Source organism: Onychostoma macrolepis, chromosome 03 (genome assembly GCF_012432095.1).
Source record: "Onychostoma macrolepis isolate SWU-2019 chromosome 03, ASM1243209v1, whole genome shotgun sequence".
NCBI classification, from domain to species: Eukaryota; Metazoa; Chordata; class Actinopteri; order Cypriniformes; family Cyprinidae; genus Onychostoma; species Onychostoma macrolepis.
Window position 1 is genome coordinate 16,646,054 of NC_081157.1, and position 23,600 is coordinate 16,669,653.

Consider the following 23,600-nt stretch of genomic DNA (forward strand, 5'->3'; position numbering starts at 1 on the left):
TTACTGTAATTCAAATTCCATCTGAGACAAAAATACAGTAATTTAAATCAGTGGTTCTCAACTGCAGCGAAGAGTATAGAAGACTGTCAGTATAAGTTCTTTGAATGCAGTCCTGTGGCACACTGCTCTGGAATTTTGTCTCTTCCTCATTTAATGCACGTGATTCAAATAATCAGCTCGTTAGGAGAGAGATCCATGAACTGAACTGAGTGTGTCAGATAAGAGAGACATACAAAATGTGCAGAGCGGTGGGTCCTCAGCACTGGGGTCAGTTCTTCGTACATCGCTAACTCAGTTAGCTGGATTGGTTGGTTCTTTGAAGCTCATCCTGGAGTTGCTGTCATAGCAACAGGTCCGTAAGCTTAAACCTATTTACAGGCTTATTTCATGTAAACAGGATTAGATTGCATCTTTTTAAGCAGAATTAATACTTAAAATCTGTCCCAGCCACTGCTACTTTATTAGAAGAATACCCTACTGATCCAGGGACAGTAATTTAAAATAATAATCATTTAAAAATTAATTGAAAGGTAATGTAATAATGTTGTGTGGTCTATAATACTATAGATACAGCCAGTTTTACTCATTGAAAGATTTATTCGTGATAAAATAATTACTTTACAATTGTATTGGAGTCTTACACACATGCAGCTATACAGTTAATCTGAGCCGTGCATTAATTTGAGTGATGACATATTAATGAGAATGGCTTGATGGAGCGCAGGAGAAGCATATTAACTTGATCTCGACCCTTAAGAAACTTTAATTAATGCTGTCATGTAATGAATTTGTTTCAAAGATAAAATTAAATGAATTTCCAATTACAACATTGAAATAAAATATAAAGCCTGTACAAATACTAGAAATCATGAATATAAATATAAATGGCGAATCGTAATTTTAAAAAAAAGTCAGAAGATAGAACAATGTCAAATTTACCGTCTCTCCTACAGCTGTTGTATTAGTAGCACCCTCACAGCAGTGTTAACTTTTTTTTCACCTAATTTGACGGAAAGTTAATATAATACAAAGTACAATGTTACAAATGTATACATATATAAAACTTACTTGAGTTTGTCCAGATGTTTGAGTGTATCAGAGAGTATCTTCACTCCTGAATCTCCTGGGTGGTTGCAGCTCAGATCCAGCTCTCTCAGGTGTGAGGGGTTTGAACTCAGAGCTGATGCCAGAGCAGCACAACCTTCTTCTGTCACCAAACACTGAGATAATCTACAACAACAGTAAGTTCATGTTAGCATGCTCCATTTTTAGAGATATACAATTTAATAAACAACAAAGCTCTTCTACTGGTGGCCTTTGATTTGAAAGAAATCACTATGCTGCATGACACATAAGAGTACACAGTACACATAAGAGGACATTCATAGTAGAGTTGTGACGGTGAGGAAATTTTCCCACCAGTTAATCAACGTGTGACAACACCGGTAATACCGGTATCACTGTGAGGTGGGGGGGGGATGTGTAGTTTTCCCTATTTTCCTCCCGTTTTAAATAGCTTGTAAAAGCGCCGTGCACTTTTATTTTAACTTTCAAATTAGCGGCAATTCGGTGTCAACCAGTTGTTTGTTTTTAGTTTGTTTGAGTTTTCCCTCTTTTCCTGGCTTTTCTTCACTTTCCTTCGCTTTTAAATAGCTTAAAAGCGCTGTGTGCATTTTACTTTCACTTTTAAATTAGCGGCAATTCGGTGTCAACCAGTTGTTTGTTTTAGTTTGTTTGAGTTTTCCCTCTTTTCCTGGCTTTTCTTCACTTTCCTTCGCTTTTAAATAGCTTAAAAGCGCTGTGTGCATTTTACTTTCACTTTTAAATTAGCGGCAATTCGGTGTCAACCAGTTGTTTGTTTTAGTTTGTTTGAGTTTTCCCTCTTTTCCTGGCTTTTCTTCACTTTCCTTCGCTTTTAAATAGCTTGTAAAAGCGCCGTGCACTTTATTTTAACTTTCAAATTAGCGGCAATTCGGTGTCAACCAGTTGTTTGTTTTAGTTTGTTTGAGTTTTCCCTCTTTTCCTGGCTTTTCTTCACTTTCCTTCGCTTTTAAATAGCTTAAAAGCGCTGTGTGCATTTTACTTTCACTTTTAAATTAGCGGCAATTCGGTGTCAACCAGTTGTTTGTTTTAGTTTGTTTGAGTTTTCCCTCTTTTCCTGGCTTTTCTTCACTTTCCTTCGCTTTTAAATAGCTTAAAAGCGCTGTGTGCATTTTACTTTCACTTTTAAATTAGCGGCAATTCGGTGTCAACCAGTTGTTTGTTTTAGTTTGTTTGAGTTTTCCCTCTTTTCCTGGCTTTTCTTCACTTTCCTTCGCTTTTAAATAGCTTAAAAGCGCTGTGTGCATTTTACTTTCACTTTTAAATTAGCGGCAATTGAATTCAAGCAACAAGTACACTGACATTTGTATACTTACTACATAATGTATACTTAAAAATATACTTGAACTTTACTTAAGTATACTTCATATAATAAACTTGAAGTATACTACTTTTTGGTAAGGGTGCAGCAAAGAGTATAGAAAACCGTCAGTATAAGTTCTTTGAATGCAGTCCTGTGGCACACTGCTCTGCAAATTTTGTCTCTTCCTTGTTTATTAATGCACCTGATTCAGATAATCAGCTCGTTAGGAGAGAGATCCATGAATTGAACTGAGCGTGTCAGATAAGAGAGACATACAAAATGTGCAGAACAGTGGGTCCTCAGCAGTGGGGTCCGTTCTTCGTACATCGCTAACTCGGTTAGCTGGATTGTTTGGTTCTTTGAAGTTGCTGTCATAGCAACAGGTCCGTAAGCTTAAGGGTGAATCCCATTTCTCTGTCTTACCCCTTCCCCTACGTCTTACCCCTAGCCCTTGTCCCTCGAAACCGAGTGGTAAGCGCTAGGTGTGAAAACATACCACTATGAAATGAGACACCACTTGGTTACGGTTACGTCATCATACACCGTCGCTAGCTGGCTGCTACGTCACCAGAGCCGACAAGTGTCGATCACAAACTTTGGATCGTTTTACAAACTTGTTAAAACTGTAGACATGCATGGAGTCCATTCAAGGCTAGTCTGCGGGACTGTTGTGCAAATCAGCAATGTAACGTTAGCGTCGCAAACTAGCGATTTTTTAAAAACGTTTCAATTAAGAACATGGTTGCAAATATATATATGTACAGGACTGTCTAGAGCACAAAACAAGACTGTCGTAATTTTTAAATAAATAAAAATAAAAAATAATCATCTGCGCCGCTAAGCGGTTTTCTATTATCTATCATATAACTGTGCGGGGAATTGGCAAATTGGCGCCCTGCTTGTTGAGATGGTGCCGTGCACAGAAGCTGTGTGAGAAGTGGAAAGGGAGGGGGCGTGGCCGTGGGGGACAGTTCACCTCTTTTTTTTTTTTTTTTTTTTTTTTTTTTTTTTTTTTTTTTTTTTTTTTTTTTTTTTTTTTTTTTTTTTTTTTTTTTTTTTTTTTTTTTTTTTTTTTTTTTTTTTTTTTTTTTTTTTTTTTTTTTTTTTTTTTTTTTTTTTTTTTTTTTTTTTTTTTTTTTTTTTTTTTTTTTTTTTTTTTTTTTTTTTTTTTTTTTTTTTTTTTTTTTTTTTTTTTTTTTTTTTTTTTTTTTTTTTTTTTTTTTTTTTTTTTTTTTTTTTTTTTTTTTTTTTTTTTTTTTTTTTTTTTTTTTTTTTTTTTTTTTTTTTTTTTTTTTTTTTTTTTTTTTTTTTTTTTTTTTTTTTTTTTTTTTTTTTTTTTTTTTTTTTTTTTTTTTTTTTTTTTTTTTTTTTTTTTTTTTTTTTTTTTTTTTTTTTTTTTTTTTTTTTTTTTTTTTTTTTTTTTTTTTTTTTTTTTTTTTTTTTTTTTTTTTTTTTTTTTTTTTTTTTTTTTTTTTTTTTTTTTTTTTTTTTTTTTTTTTTTTTTTTTTTTTTTTTTTTTTTTTTTTTTTTTTTTTTTTTTTTTTTTTTTTTTTTTTTTTTTTTTTTTTTTTTTTTTTTTTTTTTTTTTTTTTTTTTTTTTTTTTTTTTTTTTTTTTTTTTTTTTTTTTTTTTTTTTTTTTTTTTTTTTTTTTTTTTTTTTTTTTTTTTTTTTTTTTTTTTTTTTTTTTTTTTTTTTTTTTTTTTTTTTTTTTTTTTTTTTTTTTTTTTTTTTTTTTTTTTTTTTTTTTTTTTTTTTTTTTTTTTTTTTTTTTTTTTTTTTTTTTTTTTTTTTTTTTTTTTTTTTTTTTTTTTTTTTTTTTTTTTTTTTTTTTTTTTTTTTTTTTTTTTTTTTTTTTTTTTTTTTTTTTTTTTTTTTTTTTTTTTTTTTTTTTTTTTTTTTTTTTTTTTTTTTTTTTTTTTTTTTTTTTTTTTTTTTTTTTTTTTTTTTTTTTTTTTTTTTTTTTTTTTTTTTTTTTTTTTTTTTTTTTTTTTTTTTTTTTTTTTTTTTTTTTTTTTTTTTTTTTTTTTTTTTTTTTTTTTTTTTTTTTTTTTTTTTTTTTTTTTTTTTTTTTTTTTTTTTTTTTTTTTTTTTTTTTTTTTTTTTTTTTTTTTTTTTTTTTTTTTTTTTTTTTTTTTTTTTTTTTTTTTTTTTTTTTTTTTTTTTTTTTTTTTTTTTTTTTTTTTTTTTTTTTTTTTTTTTTTTTTTTTTTTTTTTTTTTTTTTTTTTTTTTTTTTTTTTTTTTTTTTTTTTTTTTTTTTTTTTTTTTTTTTTTTTTTTTTTTTTTTTTTTTTTTTTTTTTTTTTTTTTTTTTTTTTTTTTTTTTTTTTTTTTTTTTTTTTTTTTTTTTTTTTTTTTTTTTTTTTTTTTTTTTTTTTTTTTTTTTTTTTTTTTTTTTTTTTTTTTTTTTTTTTTTTTTTTTTTTTTTTTTTTTTTTTTTTTTTTTTTTTTTTTTTTTTTTTTTTTTTTTTTTTTTTTTTTTTTTTTTTTTTTTTTTTTTTTTTTTTTTTTTTTTTTTTTTTTTTTTTTTTTTTTTTTTTTTTTTTTTTTTTTTTTTTTTTTTTTTTTTTTTTTTTTTTTTTTTTTTTTTTTTTTTTTTTTTTTTTTTTTTTTTTTTTTTTTTTTTTTTTTTTTTTTTTTTTTTTTTTTTTTTTTTTTTTTTTTTTTTTTTTTTTTTTTTTTTTTTTTTTTTTTTTTTTTTTTTTTTTTTTTTTTTTTTTTTTTTTTTTTTTTTTTTTTTTTTTTTTTTTTTTTTTTTTTTTTTTTTTTTTTTTTTTTTTTTTTTTTTTTTTTTTTTTTTTTTTTTTTTTTTTTTTTTTTTTTTTTTTTTTTTTTTTTTTTTTTTTTTTTTTTTTTTTTTTTTTTTTTTTTTTTTTTTTTTTTTTTTTTTTTTTTTTTTTTTTTTCTCGGAAGGGGGTGGAGGCGCTCAGAGGGCTTGTCCGCTCCATTAGTGGGACAAGTGGGCTAAAGTCAGTCACACCCAGGGGCGCGGAAATAAAATTAAAAAATTACACTCAATAAGTTATTGCATACTATTTTATAATGTATTACAATGCAGAAGTGCAGATAATTACCACTATTTTTGCAATAAGTAATGTTTTTCGCCATGTTTTTATTTTATTTTAACACAGAATAAATAGAATCTAAAGCTATTTGCACTGTGTAAATAACATATCACTAAAGAATACTGCTATTTTCACTTTGTGGTTTAAGTCTTGACTTCTGGTCGTGAGTGACAGTGTTGGGGGATGGGAAATCTGTTGATTGTCGAGTGCCAAATAAACAGTGTTTATTATGTATATAGAGTATATTTATTTAAGTTCTGATAACTTATACTGTTTCACGAGTTCACACTTACATATAATAAACTGGGTAAAGGTTTATGCGTATTTGGCGTGCTGTCCAGGGAGAGGGCTCCGAGCTCGGTACTTACCCCCGAGCCCAGGGTACTCCCCCTGTACGGAGAGAGGGGTCCGAGCTCTGCCTTTAGCCCGGACCCAGAGCGTTCCCCCCATGCTGGGGTAGGAACAGGCTGAAGGTGAGGAGTCGGGGTGGTGGAGGGATGCTGAAAGACTAGAACTGATGGAGGTAAGACTGCTTTGATTATTTATAGGGGTTCTCTCTTGAGCTGATTGGATAGATGGTGTGATTGCTGATGATGAAGTGGCTGCGTTAATTATCTGCGCGTGCTCCTCCCGAAACTTGTTAATAAAACATCACTTTGTGCAGAATTATGTTTTTCATGTTGAAGGATTTGCGCAATTGAGAAATATAAGCTTGTCCTAAACTTATATTGTTACAGTAAAACATGGCTGTTTGTGCAAATTTTTTAGCAAAAAAAACCTACAATTTTTTTTTTCTCGGAAGGGGGGGGGGGTGGAGGCGCTCAGAGGGGGTCTCGCTCGGAGAGTAATTCAATGTAGAACCGCCACTGCTCCTCATGTGACAAATTAAATCTGTTCTGCGATGCTGCTGTCGTTCGGCACGCTGCATTGAGCAGCCGTGTTCAGTTTTTGATTGCAGTGTCTGTTCTCTAACCGAACTCAAGTATTTTTATTACTATAAAAAAAAATCAAAACGACGGTGCCGCGGTTGGCAAGTGACATAACCGGTGTTGTGGCTTCACACCGGTAAAACCGTCAACACCGTCTATCGCAGCAACCCTAATTCAGAGAGTTCCTAAGCCATTCTTGCATTGTCTCAGCTGTGTGCTTAGGATCATTGCGTCTCATTCACTAACAATGCATAGGTACAAATTTGTGCTTGAAACCTTGGTACGAACATTTTCACGAACAAATCATGATTCACTAAAACTTTCGTACTAAAATTTATTAAACATTTAAGAAAAATATATAGAGAAATATATATACAGTATATAGGCTAATGTAAGTTTTATTATAGGATAACAGTTATATATTATAAATAATTATTTCTAATTATGATAAAATGTATATTTCGTCTTCAAATTATTTAATCATATACAGTGAAAAGCTGCGTTAGACTGTAGCTTGAGCTGTGATGTTTCTCTGAATAACAGTGCATGTACAGCCAGCTAATCAAAGCTCTATAAACTGGGACTCTATAAAAGGTGTTTTGTATGAACTGATTTTCAGGAATGTGCACATGGCATTGCATGGGGGCAGTTGTGGCCTAATGGATAGAGAGTCGAATTTGTAACCCAAAGGTCACGGGTTCGAGTCTCAGACACTGCACATCAAGTGTGGGGTCACATTCTCCACTAAGACCCGGTGTGTAACGCATCTAACTCCCTGCAGCACTGACTTTACTCAGCTGTGACCATGGCCTTGCATTTACCACAAGCTACACCTAACGTTAGTGTCGGATATTAACGAGTGTGACGCCTGATCAACGCTTATTAGTTTCTGTTACTAGTAAGTATAAATACTCATAGATGACCAATACTAGCTTTGCTATTGCCTGATTAATACATATCGTTAGTTAAGGTGTGTGTATATCTGTAAGCTGACTGGTCTCTCACCAAGACACCTGTCCTGTCCTGTTCTCCTCACACATCAACTCAATCTGTCTCCTCTGACCGTTGTTCTGTCTAATCCTGACCTGTCCCTGCTCTCTTGGTTGCATAGCAGGCTCATAATTTTATCTGTGGTCCGTCATACGAGTGTAAATAAACATTTAAAATTTCCTCAGCGTCCGAACTGTCATTGCGATCCATTGCTTTCCTATGGTTAACATGCACCGCTCTCCCTTTTGATGCGTCACTTCCGGTTTTGGCGGTTTTCAGATGCGGAAGTAAAATTCTCTCACAAAAACGACTCCAGAAGCCTTAATAGCGTATTTTAAAGAAAATCTAGTTCCTACATTATTTTTCTATACATCGACTCACTGGAGTCTCTAACCTGGAATATGCCCTTTAAAAAAAAAAAAACACAGTGCACATTTCATTATGTAGTTTTGTTCGCTTGACTGTTTCTTTATAAAAGTCCAGAAATTTGTCAAGTTTTTCGTCAGGTGTCTTTATTAATTATATGGTGTCATTACGTTGCTGTCTTGCCGCCAGCCAATCGCTGCATTGCTGATCGTGGTTTCGAGTATCGATACATCTTTTCGGGGAACACGAGAACACGCTGTAATCTAGACAACTTAATCCAGGTATTTTAATAAAATCCGCAAATTCGTTCGAAGAACCAAATTAGCCAGAGATCAGTTATCAGGATTAGAAGATCTGGAATCTTTCAAATCATCTCAGATCTATTGCAGGGTACGAAAAACGGGCCCCTGGAGTTGAGAACCACTGATATAAAAGTACAAATAATACGGCAAAGAATATTCATAATGCTTTCACAGACCCCAGTGAAGCACGTTTCACATTTCTGGGTTTCTCAGAAGTCATTATAGTTGGGTAAAATTCTATAGTGGTGAATATATTTTTGCATTCCCATTTGCACAAATAGCAAAAAACAAAAAAGCAGGATTGACGACATTGTTCTATCTTCTAATGGTAGTCAGAAGATAGAACAATGTCAAATTTACCGTCTCTCCCACAGCTGTTGTATTAGTAGAACCCTCACAGCAGTGTTAACTTGTTTTTCTAATTTGATAGAAAGTTAATATAATACAAAGTACAATGTTACAAATGTATATATATATATATATATATGTTTTAATGCTGATGACTGTTGAAATGTGTCATCACAGTCTGTGAAAATGGACCATGTTAAAGGAATCTGTCCTAGAATCTCACCTCAGTGAAACATGGCTTCAGTGGGTTACTTCTCAACTTACTTGAGTTTGTCCAGATGTTTGAGTGTATCAGATAGTATCTTCACTCCTGATTCTCCTGGGTGATTGTAGCTCAGATCCAGCTCTCTCAGGTGTGAGGGGTTTGAACTTAGAGCTGATGCCAGAGCAGCACAACCTTCTTCTGTCACCATACAGCCAGATAATCTACAACAACAGTAGGTTCATGTTAATATACTCCATTTTTAGAGATATACAATTTAATAACCAACAGAGCTCTTCTACTGGTGGCCTTTAATTGATTTTAATAAAGCCACTGTGCTGCATGACACATAAGAGTTCACACAAGTCATGGGGGTAGTCGTGGCCTAATGGATAGAGAGTCGAATTTGTAACCCAAAGGTCACGGGTTCGAGTCTCAGGTCTGGCAGGGATTGTAGGTGGGGGAGTGAAGAAGCAGCACTCTCTTCCACCTTCAATACCACGATTGAGGTGAGACCCTTGAGCAAGGGACCGAACCCCCAACTGCTCCCAGGCGCCGCAGCAAAATGGCTGCCCACTGCTGTGTGTGTGCGCTTGGATGGGTTAAATGCAGAGCACAAATTCCAAGTAGGGGTCACCATACTTGGCCACACGTCACGTCACTTCACTTCACTTCACTTCACTTCACTTCACTTCACTTCACTTCACTTCACTTCACTTCACTTCACTTCACTTCACTTCACTTCACTTCACTTCACTTCACTTCACTTCACTTCACTTCACTTCACTTCACTTCACTTCACTTCACTTCACTTCACTTCACTTCACTTCACTTCACTTCACTTCACTTCACTTCACTTCACTTCACTTCACTTCACTTCACTTCACTTCACTTCACTTCACTTCACTTCACTTCACTTCACTTCACTTCACTTCACTTCACTTCACTTCACTTCACTTCACTTCACTTCACTTCACTTCACTTCACTTCACTTCACTTCACTTCACTTCACTTCACTTCACTTCACTTCACTTCACTTCACTTCACTTCACTTCACTTCACTTCACTTCACTTCACTTCACTTCACTTCACTTCACTTCACTTCACTTCACTTCACTTCACTTCACTTCACTTCACTTCACTTCACTTCACTTCACTTCACTTCACTTCACTTCACTTCACTTCACTTCACTTCACTTCACTTCACTTCACTTCACTTCACTTCACTTCACTTCACTTCACTTCACTTCACTTCACATTAGATCTGGCGAAACACGTCTGTAGTGTTCGAATTGTGTCAAAGCTCTTGGGGGTCCCCTAACCAGAACCAAACACAGAAGCTGCATCTGAAGTGGCATTCAGATGTATTTACACATTATTTAATGCAAAACATGAATGCATTTAACCTGCAGTTACAAATGCATAAATGTTTTGATATTTTAATCCTAAAACACTGAATACTGATATTTGACATTTTGAAAATATATACTTTAAATGTGAAATTAAAACCACCAGTAGGTGGCAGTAAGTCACTGTTATTAAGTGATTCATTGCGATTGAACCGAATCATTTAACCGGTTGATTCATTCAGGAACGAAACACGGTCATGTTGCTCAGAGACGCAAAACACTGCTGTGGCTGTGTTTGTAACCATTTTTGGCGAAATACAGCAAAAATAGGCAATATGGTGTCTAAAACATAAGTCTATTAATAACTTGTTTATTGAACTGTTGTATAAACTCAATATCACATTTGTGACTTTTGCGTGAAAAAAATAAATAAAACTATAGTAAAACTATTTGAAACTATTAAAAATCGTGTCTTCAAGGCTCGAAATTGCACCATTTTGGTTGCATATGCTCCCATAATTTAATCTGTGCGACCTCAAAATACTGTATATTTGGGCGCATTTGTGCGAAAGTGCATATAATTGTTGTAGTGCGAACTGTTTTCATTTCTCGAAAAATGTTCACAGTTATGTGCCTTCTGTGTGCTGATACGGTGACCGGTCTGCCATTCTATCAAACGTAACATAACTTAATCTTTACGTTCTTGAATTTAATGCTGATTTTAGACCGGTTAATATTAGCTGTCAATCACTCAGTCTCTGCTTTCCGCTGTCAGGTGACACGGAGCTATAACTACCGCGGAAATGCAAAAGGCTGAAGAAGAGAGAAATGAAAGGAAACACTGACAGATTTATTTTGTAAACCACCTAAAGTTACAAATAATGGTGCTGATGATAGCGATCATGTGGTGAATGTTGACCCACCAGCCGAAAAGACGCCGTACAGTTTTCGGAGAGAATGGTTGAAAGACTTTGAGTGTTTCCGCTATGAAAATGCACTGTGCTCTATGCACTGCATTCACTTTAAAGCCTGTGGGATGGAGTTTGCAGGTAACACTAACAGCATTCGCCACCGAATTTACTCTCCCACAGCTGTTGTATTAGTAGAACCCTCACAGCAGTGTTAACTTGTTTTTCTAATTTGATAGAAAGTTAATATAATACAAAGTACAATGTTACAAATGTATATATATATATATATATGTTTTAATGCTGATGACTGTTGAAATGTGTCATCACAGTCTGTGAAAATGGACCATGTTAAAGGAATCTGTCCTAGAATCTCACCTCAGTGAAACATGGCTTCAGTGGGTTACTTCTCAACTTACTTGAGTTTGTCCAGATGTTTGAGTGTATCAGAGAGTATCTTCACTCCTGATTCTCCTGGGTGATTGTAGCTCAGATCCAGCTCTCTCAGGTGTGAGGGGTTTGAACTTAGAGCTGATGCCAGAGCAGCACAACCTTCTTCTGTCACCATACAGCCAGATAATCTACAACAACAGTAGGTTCATGTTAATATACTCCATTTTTAGAGATATACAATTTAATAACCAACAGAGCTCTTCTACTGGTGGCCTTTAATTGATTTTAATAAAGCCACTGTGCTGCATGACACATAAGAGTTCACACAAGTCATGGGGGTAGTCGTGGCCTAATGGATAGAGGATAGAGAGTCGGACTTGTAACCCGCAGGTCGCGGGTTCGAGTCTCAGGTCTGGCAGGGATTGTAGGTGGGGGGAGTGAAGAAGCAGCACTCTCTTCCACCTTCAATACCACGATTGAGGTGAGACCCTTGAGCAAGGCACCAAACCCACAACTGCTCCCTGGGTGCCGCAGCATTGGCTGCCCACTTCTCCGGGTGTGTGTTCACTACAGTGTGTGTTCACTGCTGTGTGTGTGCACTTGGATAGGTGAAATGCAGAGCACAAATTCCGAGTATGTGTCATCATACTTGGCCACATGTCACATCACTTCATATCATATCATATCAGATCTGGCGAGAGCATGTCTGTAGACAGCGTAATAATGTGTTGCGTGGAGCATCTTTGATGAGAGTGATGAAAAGCTGTAAGGAAAGCACTTATATGGAGATGGTCTGGGTGTTTTTTATGGAAGTGTCTAACCTCGAGCATGAGGCAGCTCATTTAAAATACTCCAAACTCACTAACATTAGGACAAGGTTAATTATGACTGTAAAATTAAAACGAATAAAAAATATCTAGTAAAACTATTTGAAACTATTAAAAATTGTGTCTTGTTTCACCATCTAGATATTACAGCCCATATATATATATATGTTTTAATGCTGATGACTGTTGAAATGTGTCATCACAGTCTGTGAAAATGGACCATGTTAAAGGAATCTGTCCTAGAATCTCACCTCAGTGAAACATGGCTTCAGTGGGTTACTTCTCAACTTACTTGAGTTTGTCCAGATGTTTGAGTGTATCAGAGAGTATCTTCACTCCTGATTCTCCTGGGTGATTGTAGCTCAGATCCAGCTCTCTCAGGTGTGAGGGGTTTGAACTTAGAGCTGATGCCAGAGCAGCACAACCTTCTTCTGTCACCATACAGCCAGATAATCTACAACAACAGTAGGTTCATGTTAATATACTCCATTTTTAGAGATATACAATTTAATAACCAACAGAGCTCTTCTACTGGTGGCCTTTAATTGATTTTAATAAAGCCACTGTGCTGCATGACACATAAGAGTTCACACAAGTCATGGGGGTAGTCGTGGCCTAATGGATAGAGGATAGAGAGTCGGACTTGTAACCCGCAGGTCGCGGGTTCGAGTCTCAGGTCTGGCAGGGATTGTAGGTGGGGGGAGTGAAGAAGCAGCACTCTCTTCCACCTTCAATACCACGATTGAGGTGAGACCCTTGAGCAAGGCACCAAACCCACAACTGCTCCCTGGGTGCCGCAGCATTGGCTGCCCACTTCTCCGGGTGTGTGTTCACTACAGTGTGTGTTCACTGCAGTGTGTGTTCACTACAGTGTGTGTTCACTACAGTGTGTGTTCACTACAGTGTGTGTTCACTACAGTGTGTGTTCACTACAGTGTGTGTTCACTACAGTGTGTGTTCACTACAGTGTGTGTTCACTACAGTGTGTGTTCACTACAGTGTGTGTTCACTACAGTGTGTGTTCACTACAGTGTGTGTTCACTACAGTGTGTGTTCACTACAGTGTGTGTTCACTGCTGTGTGTGTGCACTTGGATAGGTGAAATGCAGAGCACAAATTCCGAGTATGTGTCATCATACTTGGCCACACGTCACGTCACTTCACTTCACTTCACTTCACTTCACTTCACTTCACTTCACTTCACTTCACTTCACTTCACTTCACTTCACTTCACTTCACTTCACTTCACTTCACTTCACTTCACTTCACTTCACTTCACTTCACTTCACTTCACTTCACTTCACTTCACTTCACTTCACTTCACTTCACTTCACTTCACTTCACTTCACTTCACTTCACTTCACTTCACTTCACTTCACTTCACTTCACTTCACTTCACTTCACTTCACTTCACTTCACTTCACTTCACTTCACTTCACTTCACTTCACTTCACTTCACTTCACTTCACTTCACTTCACTTCACTTCACTTCACTTCACTTCACTTCACTTCACTTCACTTCACTTCACTTCACTTCACTTCACTTCACTTCACTTCACTTCACTTCACTTCACTTCACTTCACTTCACTTCACTTCACTTCACTTCACTTCACTTCACTTCACTTCACTTCACTTCACTTCACTTCACTTCACTTCACTTCACTTCACTTCACTTCACTTCACTTCACTTCACTTCACTTCACTTCACTTCACTTCACTTCACTTCACTTCACTTCACTTCACTTCACTTCACTTCACTTCACTTCACTTCACTTCACTTCACTTCACTTCACTTCACTTCACTTCACTTCACTTCACTTCACTTCACTTCACTTCACTTCACTTCACTTCACTTCACTTCACTTCACTTCACTTCACTTCACTTCACTTCACTTCACATTAGATCTGGCGAAACACGTCTGTAGTGTTCGAATTGTGTCAAAGCTCTTGGGGGTCCCCTAACCAGAACCAAACACAGAAGCTGCATCTGAAGTGGCATTCAGATGTATTTACACATTATTTAATGCAAAACATGAATGCATTTAACCTGCAGTTACAAATGCATAAATGTTTTGATATTTTAATCCTAAAACACTGAATACTGATATTTGACATTTTGAAAATATATACTTTAAATGTGAAATTAAAACCACCAGTAGGTGGCAGTAAGTCACTGTTATTAAGTGATTCATTGCGATTGAACCGAATCATTTAACCGGTTGATTCATTCAGGAACGAAACACGGTCATGTTGCTCAGAGACGCAAAACACTGCTGTGGCTGTGTTTGTAACCATTTTTGGCGAAATACAGCAAAAATAGGCAATATGGTGTCTAAAACATAAGTCTATTAATAACTTGTTTATTGAACTGTTGTATAAACTCAATATCACATTTGTGACTTTTGCGTGAAAAAAATAAATAAAATAAATTGCACTCTTCGTGTGATATTGATTAACTATATGAAATTATATAAATATACATTTTCTGCCGCATCTTGAATTTTGGGAGCATGCAGTGAAAGAATGCACTCAGTCAGTCTAGCTAGTGTTTAAGTGCTCATAGCTCCTCTTATAATCTGTATGATAAATGAATATTTATTGCTTATGCGCAAGTTTCAGTCTGAACAAAATTCAGCGATGACTAATCTGACCGCCTCTGATTGGCCATTGCATTCCTAAGCTCAACAGAATCGTGTGTGATTGGTTATGATGAGTAACGCTGTACAAACGCTTAAAAATAAAATACGATGTAACATGAGCAGGTCTAAATGTAATACAGCCATCAAATCTTTTCATTTAATTTTCATTTTCACTAGTTCAATGTTTCAAGTATTATAGTTTTATTGAAAACCAGGGATCCCCAGTTATATATTTTGGGTGTTATTCAAAGATGAATTTTGTTGATACTGATTTCATTTGCTTGATAACAGCCCAAATGTCTTATTATTCTAATTGACTGATTAAATGTAAGAATTTGACTCAAATGATGATGCACACTTTTCGAAAAAATGGCTTAACTGTGAAAATGGACCATGTTAAAGGAATCTGTCCTAGAATCTCACCTCAGTGAAACATGGCTTCAGTGGGTTACTTCTCAACTTACTTGAGTTTGTCCAGATGTTTGAGTGTATCAGAGTATCTTCACTCCTGATTCTCCTGGGTGATTGTAGCTCAGATCCAGCTCTCTCAGGTGTGAGGGGTTTGAACTTAGAGCTGATGCCAGAGCAGCACAACCTTCTTCTGTCACCATACAGCCAGATAATCTACAACAACAGTAGGTTCATGTTAATATACTCCATTTTTAGAGATATACAATTTAATAACCAACAGAGCTCTTCTACTGGTGGCCTTTAATTGATTTTAATAAAGCCACTGTGCTGCATGACACATAAGAGTTCACACAAGTCATGGGGGTAGTCGTGGCCTAATGGATAGAGGATAGAGAGTCGGACTTGTAACCCGCGGGTCGCGGGTTCGAGTCTCAGGTCTGGCAGGGATTGTAGGTGGGGGAGTGAAGAAGCAGCACTCTCTTCCACCTTCAATACCACGATTGAGGTGAGACCCTTGTATTCGAATTGTGTCAAAGCTCTTGGGGGTCCCCTAACCAGAACCAAACACAGAAGCTGCATCTGAAGTGGCATTCAGATGTATTTACACATTATTTAATGCAAAACATGAATGCATTTAACCTGCAGTTACAAATGCATAAATGTTTTGATATTTTAATCCTAAAACACTGAATACTGATATTTGACATTTTGAAAATATATACTTTAAATGTGAAATTAAAACCACCAGTAGGTGGCAGTAAGTCACTGTTATTAAGTGATTCATTGCGATTGAACCGAATCATTTAACCGGTTGATTCATTCAGGAACGAAACACGGTCATGTTGCTCAGAGACGCAAAACACTGCTGTGGCTGTGTTTGTAACCATTTTTGGCGAAATACAGCAAAAATAGGCAATATGGTGTCTAAAACATAAGTCTATTAATAACTTGTTTATTGAACTGTTGTATAAACTCAATATCACATTTGTGACTTTTGCGTGAAAAAAAATAAATAAAATAAATTGCACTCTTCGTGTGATATTGATTAACTATATGAAATTATATAAATATACATTTTCTGCCGCATCTTGAATTTTGAGAGCATGCAGTGAAAGAATGCACTCAGTCAGTCTAGCTAGTGTTTAAGTGCTCATAGCTCCTCTTATAATCTGTATGATAAATGAATATTTATTGCTTATGCGCAAGTTTCAGTCTGAACAAAATTCAGCGATGACTAATCTGACCGCCTCTGATTGGCCATTGCATTCCTAAGCTCAACAGAATCGTGTGTGTGATTGGTTATGATGAGTAACGCTGTACAAACGCTTAAAAATAAAATACGATGTAACATGAGCAGGTCTAAATGTAATACAGCCATCAAATCTTTTCATTTAATTTTCATTTTCACTAGTTCAATGTTTCAAGTATTATAGTTTTATTGAAAACCAGGGATCCCCAGTTATATATTTTGGGTGTTATTCAAAGATGAATTTTGTTGATACTGATTTCATTTGCTTGATAACAGCCCAAATGTCTTATTATTCTAATTGACTGATTAAATGTAAGAATTTGACTCAAATGATGATGCACACTTTTCGAAAAAATGGCTTAACTGTGAAAATGCTACAGTAAAAACCTCTTGAATGGTTAACGGTAAGTTCCCCTAATATATACGGTGAAAAACTGTAATAGACATTTCAGACAATTTTACTGTGAAATACCGTTTTGAAAGTGAAAAGAATGTAAAATTTACAAGAACACCATCCCTACTGTGAAGCATGGGGGTGGTAGCATCATGCTTTGAGGGTGTTTTTCTGCACATGGGACAGGGTGACTGCACTGTATTAAGGAGAGGATGACCGGGGCCATGTATTGCGAGATTTTGGGAAACAACCTCCTTCCCTCAGTTAGAGCATTGAAGATGGGTCGAGGCTGGGTCTTCCAACATGACAATGTCCCGAAGCACACAGCCAGGATAACCAAGGAGTGGCTCTGTAAGAAGCATATCAAGGTTCTGGCGTGGTCTAGCCAGTCTCCAGACCTAAACCCAATAGAGAATCTTTGGAGGGAGCTCAAACTCCGTGTTTCTCAGCGACAGGCCAGAAACCTGACTGATCTAGAGAAGATCTGTGTGGAGGAGTGGGCCAAAATCCCTCCTGCAGTGTGTGCAAACCTGGTGAAAAACTACAGGAAACGTTTGACCTCTGTAATTGCAAACAAAGGCTACTGTACCAAATATTAACATTGATTTTCTCAGGTGTTCAAATACTTATTTGCAGCTGTATCATACAAATAAATAGTTAAAAAATCATACATTGTGATTTCTGGATTTTTTTTTTTGATTAGGTCTCTCACAGTGGACATGCACCTACGATGACAATTTCAGACCCCTCCATGATTTCTAAGTGGGAGAACTTGCAAAATAGCAGGGTGTTCAAATACTTATTTGCAGCTGTATCATACAAATAAATAGTTAAAAATCATACATTGTGATTTCTGGATTTTTTTTTTTGATTAGGTCTCTCACAGTGGACATGCACCTACGATGACAATTTCAGACCCCTCCATGATTTCTAAGTGGGAGAACTTGCAAAATAGCAGGGTGTTCAAATACTTATTTGCAGCTGTATCATACAAATAAATAGTTAAAAATCATACATTGTGATTTCTGGATTTTTTTTTGATTAGGTCTCTCACAGTGGACATGCACCTACGATGACAATTTCAGACCCCTCCATGATTTCTAAGTGGGAGAACTTGCAAAATAGCAGGGTGTTCAAATACTTATTTGCAGCTGTATCATACAAATAAATAGTTAAAAATCATACATTGTGATTTCTGGATTTTTTTTTGATTAGGTCTCTCACAGTGGACATGCACCTACGATGACAATTTCAGACCCCTCCATGATTTCTAAGTGGGAGAACTTGCAAAATAGCAGGGTGTTCAAATACTTATTTTCCTCACTGTGTATGTATATGTATATATATATATATATATATATATATAAGGCTATGCAGACATCTAGTGGCTAGTTTAGCAGTTTTATTATTATTACCATTATTTATTTATTTAACGTGCAAGGAAAAATTAAATATAGTTTATACATAACATTAAAATATTACACCACACTGTAAAAAATGACCATGATTTTAAAAAACTGTGAAAATGCTACAGTAAAAACCTCTTGAATGGTTAACGGTAAGTTCCCCTAATATATACGGTGAAAAACTGTAATAGACATTTCAGACAATTTTACTGTGAAATACCGTTTTTGAAAGTGAAAAAGAATGTAAAATTTACAGGGAAAACCCGGAATTCCCTGCGTTGCATTTTGCATGTTTCGTCTTAGTTTTTTTCCTATCAGTTATGTTTATTAGGGTTGAATGCTACATCTAGTGTTGTTAAATTAATGCTTATTGCATATTTCAGTTTAATGAGTCTCACCATGATGGTGTTTAGTGTTTGTGTGAATGACACTATGCACCTTCTATGTATGTTATTAATTAAAAGCTGCTTGTGATGGGCTTTGGTTCATCATGTGACTTTCTCATCACCACCTGCATTTGGTGGTTATCAGTGTATTACAAAAGGTACAAAAAAGATTTCAGTACTTCAATAGGTTGGTAGGCTATATTAACATTGTATCAGTTAATGCAATTACGGTATTTAACTGTAAATTTAAGTTAAAACTGTAAAACCAAAACGTTGCTACCATATTATTTACGGGAGAATTCCAGAAACCACAGCTGCCGGTTTTTTACCGTAAATTTGACGGAATTTCTTTTACAGTGCATACACATATCAGTCTATTTTAAAATAAGCCTACATGTTGAAATGTATGTGAAATTCTGTGATCTTTCTTTATTTCATTGACTGATTCGGGGTGTGGGGACTCTTGTATTAATTTGTACATTTTCCATCTTATTTTCCGCTAGAAAACTTGCACACAACATTCTAGCGATTATCGCCGATTTGATTGCACAGATACTATTTAAACTAAACTGAGCTAGACAATGACATCTCTGAATTCAATAATGAAATGCCTTTAACTGAAAATTTTGTGTCTAATCTTATCATTATACGTTACTGACACTCTATCCTCCAATTTGATACTGTTAAGTGCTTTGACACAATCTGTTAAAAGCACTATATAAATAAAGGTGACTTGACTTGACACAACTGCAAATGTTCAAGTTGGTTGAGTAGCCTACTTTGTTAAAGCAAAGTCTTCATGCATAGCTTACACTGTACAACTATGTTATTTCCTTTATCCTCTTTGTAAACAAAATAACTCTGAAATTTCCAGACATTAAAATGTTTTTCTCAGCAGGAATCAACGTAATTAATTTACTTTAGCAGCATCTCATTCCTCATTTGGGACAATAATTGGAGACTGGTGTTATTTGAGCACGCACCAGCAGGTGGCTCACATGAGTCAACATGAGTGTCAACAGAACCAGGAACTATGATGAAGTAGCGATAAATATAGCATTGTTATGTCAAAATACTCATTTATTTCATTTTAAATGAAACAAGTGTAATCCTGATAGTATTCCCACTTTTTACAAAATGTAACTGTAATCTGAAAACTTTATTTTTGATGTAACTGTAATGAGTTACAGTTCCTAGATTTTTGTATCCTGATTAAGTAACAATGTTACATGTATTCTGTTACTCCCCAACCCTCCCCCTTAAATACCTCAGTATGTTGAGTTGACAGTTTGGACTCTTCAGTCCAGGACAGAGCTGCTTCACTCCTGAATCCTGCAGGTCATTGTTACTCAGGTCCAGCTCTCTCAGGGGAGAGTTTGATGATTGTAAAGCTGAAGCCATGATTTCACAGTGTTGATCAGTGAGATTACAGCTGACCAATCTAAACAGGATCATGAGAATCAATCCATTACATACACACTGTATACATACAAAATTAAACTGCATACACTGTCTCATGTTTTTGAGAAGAAAGTGTCTGCATCCCATTATGTTCACAGTTATCTTGTATAAAGTTAATGACAACAACATCATATATGGATTAAAGAGGTGGTTGATTGTGATTTCACTTTTTTAACTTTAGTTAGTGTGTAATGTTGCTGTTTGAGCATAAACAATATCTCCAAAGTTATCTGCCGCTGAGGTGAGGGGCGTGACGTTTAGATGCACACTGGCGGTTTAGCGAATCACAACACACTGAGCCAGCTGATCAATTTGAACCCAATGCGTATTTCTGAGGGAGGGGCTTCATAAAACCAGGAAATCATCAGCACGCTTATATGAGAAGGGACAGAGCGGTGTAGAATAAAGGTAAATTATGTGAAAAATAATGCATTTTTTTAAAAATGAAGCATTAACATGTTAGACTGCACCCCATAAACACAATCGAGCATAGAAAAAAAACAGTCAACCACCCCTTTAACTGATGACGGATCATTGATAATGGCCACAATATCATTCTGTTTTCATTGAATAGCTGTATAGATAATAAAGCATTCAAGAATCAGAGTAAATAATTACAGGTGCAGGAACACTTATAAAGTGTAGGAAGAAAAAAAAAATCATGAAATCTAAAAGTATAATATATATTGTATTTACTTCACACATTATTATTAACATATTAATGAATCAATGTGAAGGTCAAACCTCAGTGTTTTGAGTTGACAGTTTGGACTCTTCAGTCCAGCACAGAGCAGCCTCACTCCTGAATCTTGCAGGTCATTGTTACTCAGGTCCAGCTCTCTCAGGGGAGAGTTTGATGATTGTAAAGCTGAAGACACGATTTCACAGTGTTGATCAGTGAGATTACAGCGTGGGAATCTGAAAAAAGAGAGGGCCTGGATATAAGGTGTGCTGGTGTACCCACCAGATTGCAAGACTTCAATATGACGTTCATTGAGCTTCAACTTAAGATAATGATAGATGATTTTTCACAGTCTTTACAGGAAAATTCAGTAATTAAAATAAATGTGCGTCTTAAAAGTAATATTTTATTAACATTATGGGCATGATATTTCAACACTCATTTCTTTTTATTTATACAAAACTTAATTGTGGAAAAAGCCTTAATAGTTGATTATTGTCATTTCACTTTTATCAATGTGTTTTCTTCATAGTCTAGTATAATTATATTCAACTTATAATATTATTATATTTTCACACTCACACAGCTTTTCTGCAGTTCCTCACAGCAGGTAACAGTCTCAATCGACCCTCTTTTGATGACTTGATTTTGTAGTTTTTTAGGTCCAACTCATCCAGCACCTCCTCTGACATCAGGATCATGTTTGCCAAAGTTGAGCATTGTGCAAGAGTAAGATTTTTTTTTTTTTTCCAGATGTTAAAAATACCTGCATTTCCTCAACAACAGAATTATTCTTCATCTCAATCAAGCAGTGTGACAGATTCATCCATCTTTCAGGACTGACATTGTTTTTTTGTCCTCGTTTGAGGTTGTGGATTATTTTCTTGATGCTCTCTGGGTTGTTCTCAGTGTGTATCAGCACATCCTGTAAGAGTCTCTGATTGGACTCAGTGAGATGCCATGAAGAAATCGAAGGAAAAGATCCAGGTGTCCATTTTTACTCTTCAAGGCTTTATTCATTGCTCCCTTCAGAAACACATCCAGAGTAATAGTTCTGGACTTTCCTGTCAGGAACATTTTCAGAACCTCACTGTTCTTGTGTAAATAGCAGAAAAACACATACAGTGCTGCAAAAAACTCCTGAAAGCTCAGATGTACAAAGCTGTAAACCTTCCTGTGATAAATCACAGATTCCTCCCTAAAGATCTCAGTGCAAATCCCAGAATACACTGAGGCGTCAGTGACGTCTATGCCGCTCTCTCTCAGGTCCTCCTCATAAAACATCACATTGCCCTTCATCAGCTGATTGAAAGCCAGTTCAGCAAGTTTCACAATCACTTCTCTGTTGGACTGCAGGAGTTTCTCTGGATGTTTCTCTTCATACTTCTGGTTCCTCATATTTGTTTGAATGAGCAGGAAGTAGATGTACATTTCAGTCAGAGTTTGAGGGATTTCTGCACTGAGATCTTGTTTCAGGATGTTTTGAAGCACAGTGGCTGAGATCCAGCAGAAGACGGGTATGTGGCACATGATGTGGAGGCTTCTTGCTCTTCTGATGTGTGAGATGATTCTGCTGGCTTGATGCTCATCACTGATTCTCTTCCTGAAATATTCCTCCTTCTGAGGGTCATTGAATCCCTGAATTTCTGTCACACGGTTGATGTAGTTAGAGGGAATCTGATTGGCTGCTGCTGGTCTGGTGGTGATCCAGATGAGCGCAGAAGGAAGCAGCTCTCCTTTCATGAGGTTTGACATCAACAGACCCACTGATGAAATCTCAGTCACATCAGAAACTTTCTGACTGTCTGAAAACATCAGTGAAATTCTGCTTTCATCCAGACCATCAAAGATGAACACAACTTTACATTCATCATAAATTTTTGAATCTAGATCTTGAAGGTCAGGATGAAAGTCAAGCAGAAGTTTGTGAAGACTGTAATGATGATCTTTAATCAAGTTCAGCTCTCGAAATGTAAGCACAAACATGAAATCTACATCCTGATTGGCTTTTCCCTCGGCCCAGTCCAGAATGAACTTCTGCACAGAGACTGTTTTTCCAATTCCAGCGATGCCTTTAGTAAGAACCGTCTTTATTTTGTCTTTCTTCTCTCTTCTCATCTCCTCATATCCTGGTTCAGATAAAGGATTAAAGATGTCATTGCAGTTGATTGGAGTGTCTTGGAGTGTCTTGTAATTTTTCTCCATCTGTAGCACCTCATGTTCTTCATTCACTCCTTCACTCTCTCCCTCTATGATGTACAGCTGTGTGTAAATCCTGTTCAGGAGGGTTTGATTCTCTTGTAGTTTGATTCCCTCAAATAAACTCTCATACTTGTTCTTCATGCTGGTTTTGTGCTGGTCTTTGACTCTCTGCAGATCTTTAAGTAGTGGTTGGTGAGAATGGAACTGTAGGTCTGTTTCTGTATCAAGATGACTGAAGTGGTTCTGATAGTAAGAGGATGTGCAGGTCTGTGAGGACACATATCTGATCTGGTCAGCTCTCCCACCACTGAAAACACAAAATTTAAAAATTTTAGTTATTTGAAAGTTTAGTTGAAACATCTTTATGAAAGTAAGGTGAACTTACTTATAAAAAATTTGTTGAAATGAACATGAGCTTTGGTATTATGTAAAACGTAGTTCAAAGAAATGAATAATTATTGTATTTCAATTTTAATCAATATTTTTTTTATTTCAAATGTTTCAGTCAAGTTTCGGTTGACAACATTTTCATTCCCATTTAAATTAAATTCTAATGCAAATAATAATTGATCTGATGTCAGCCATTGCAAATCAAATAAATTCAATTTCTAAAGATCAAAGCAGAAGATGATTAAAAACTCCAAAAACAGCATTAAGTCAGTGGGAAAAGATAACTCAAAGAGTTAAG

At 35.2% G+C, this 23,600-nt stretch overlaps 1 pseudogene; it reads right to left on the bottom strand.

Moving 5' to 3' along the window:
* The window catches only part of LOC131536880 (NACHT, LRR and PYD domains-containing protein 3-like), a 56,529-nt pseudogene that overhangs the window by 4,128 nt on the left and 28,801 nt on the right, over nucleotides 1–23,600 (bottom strand).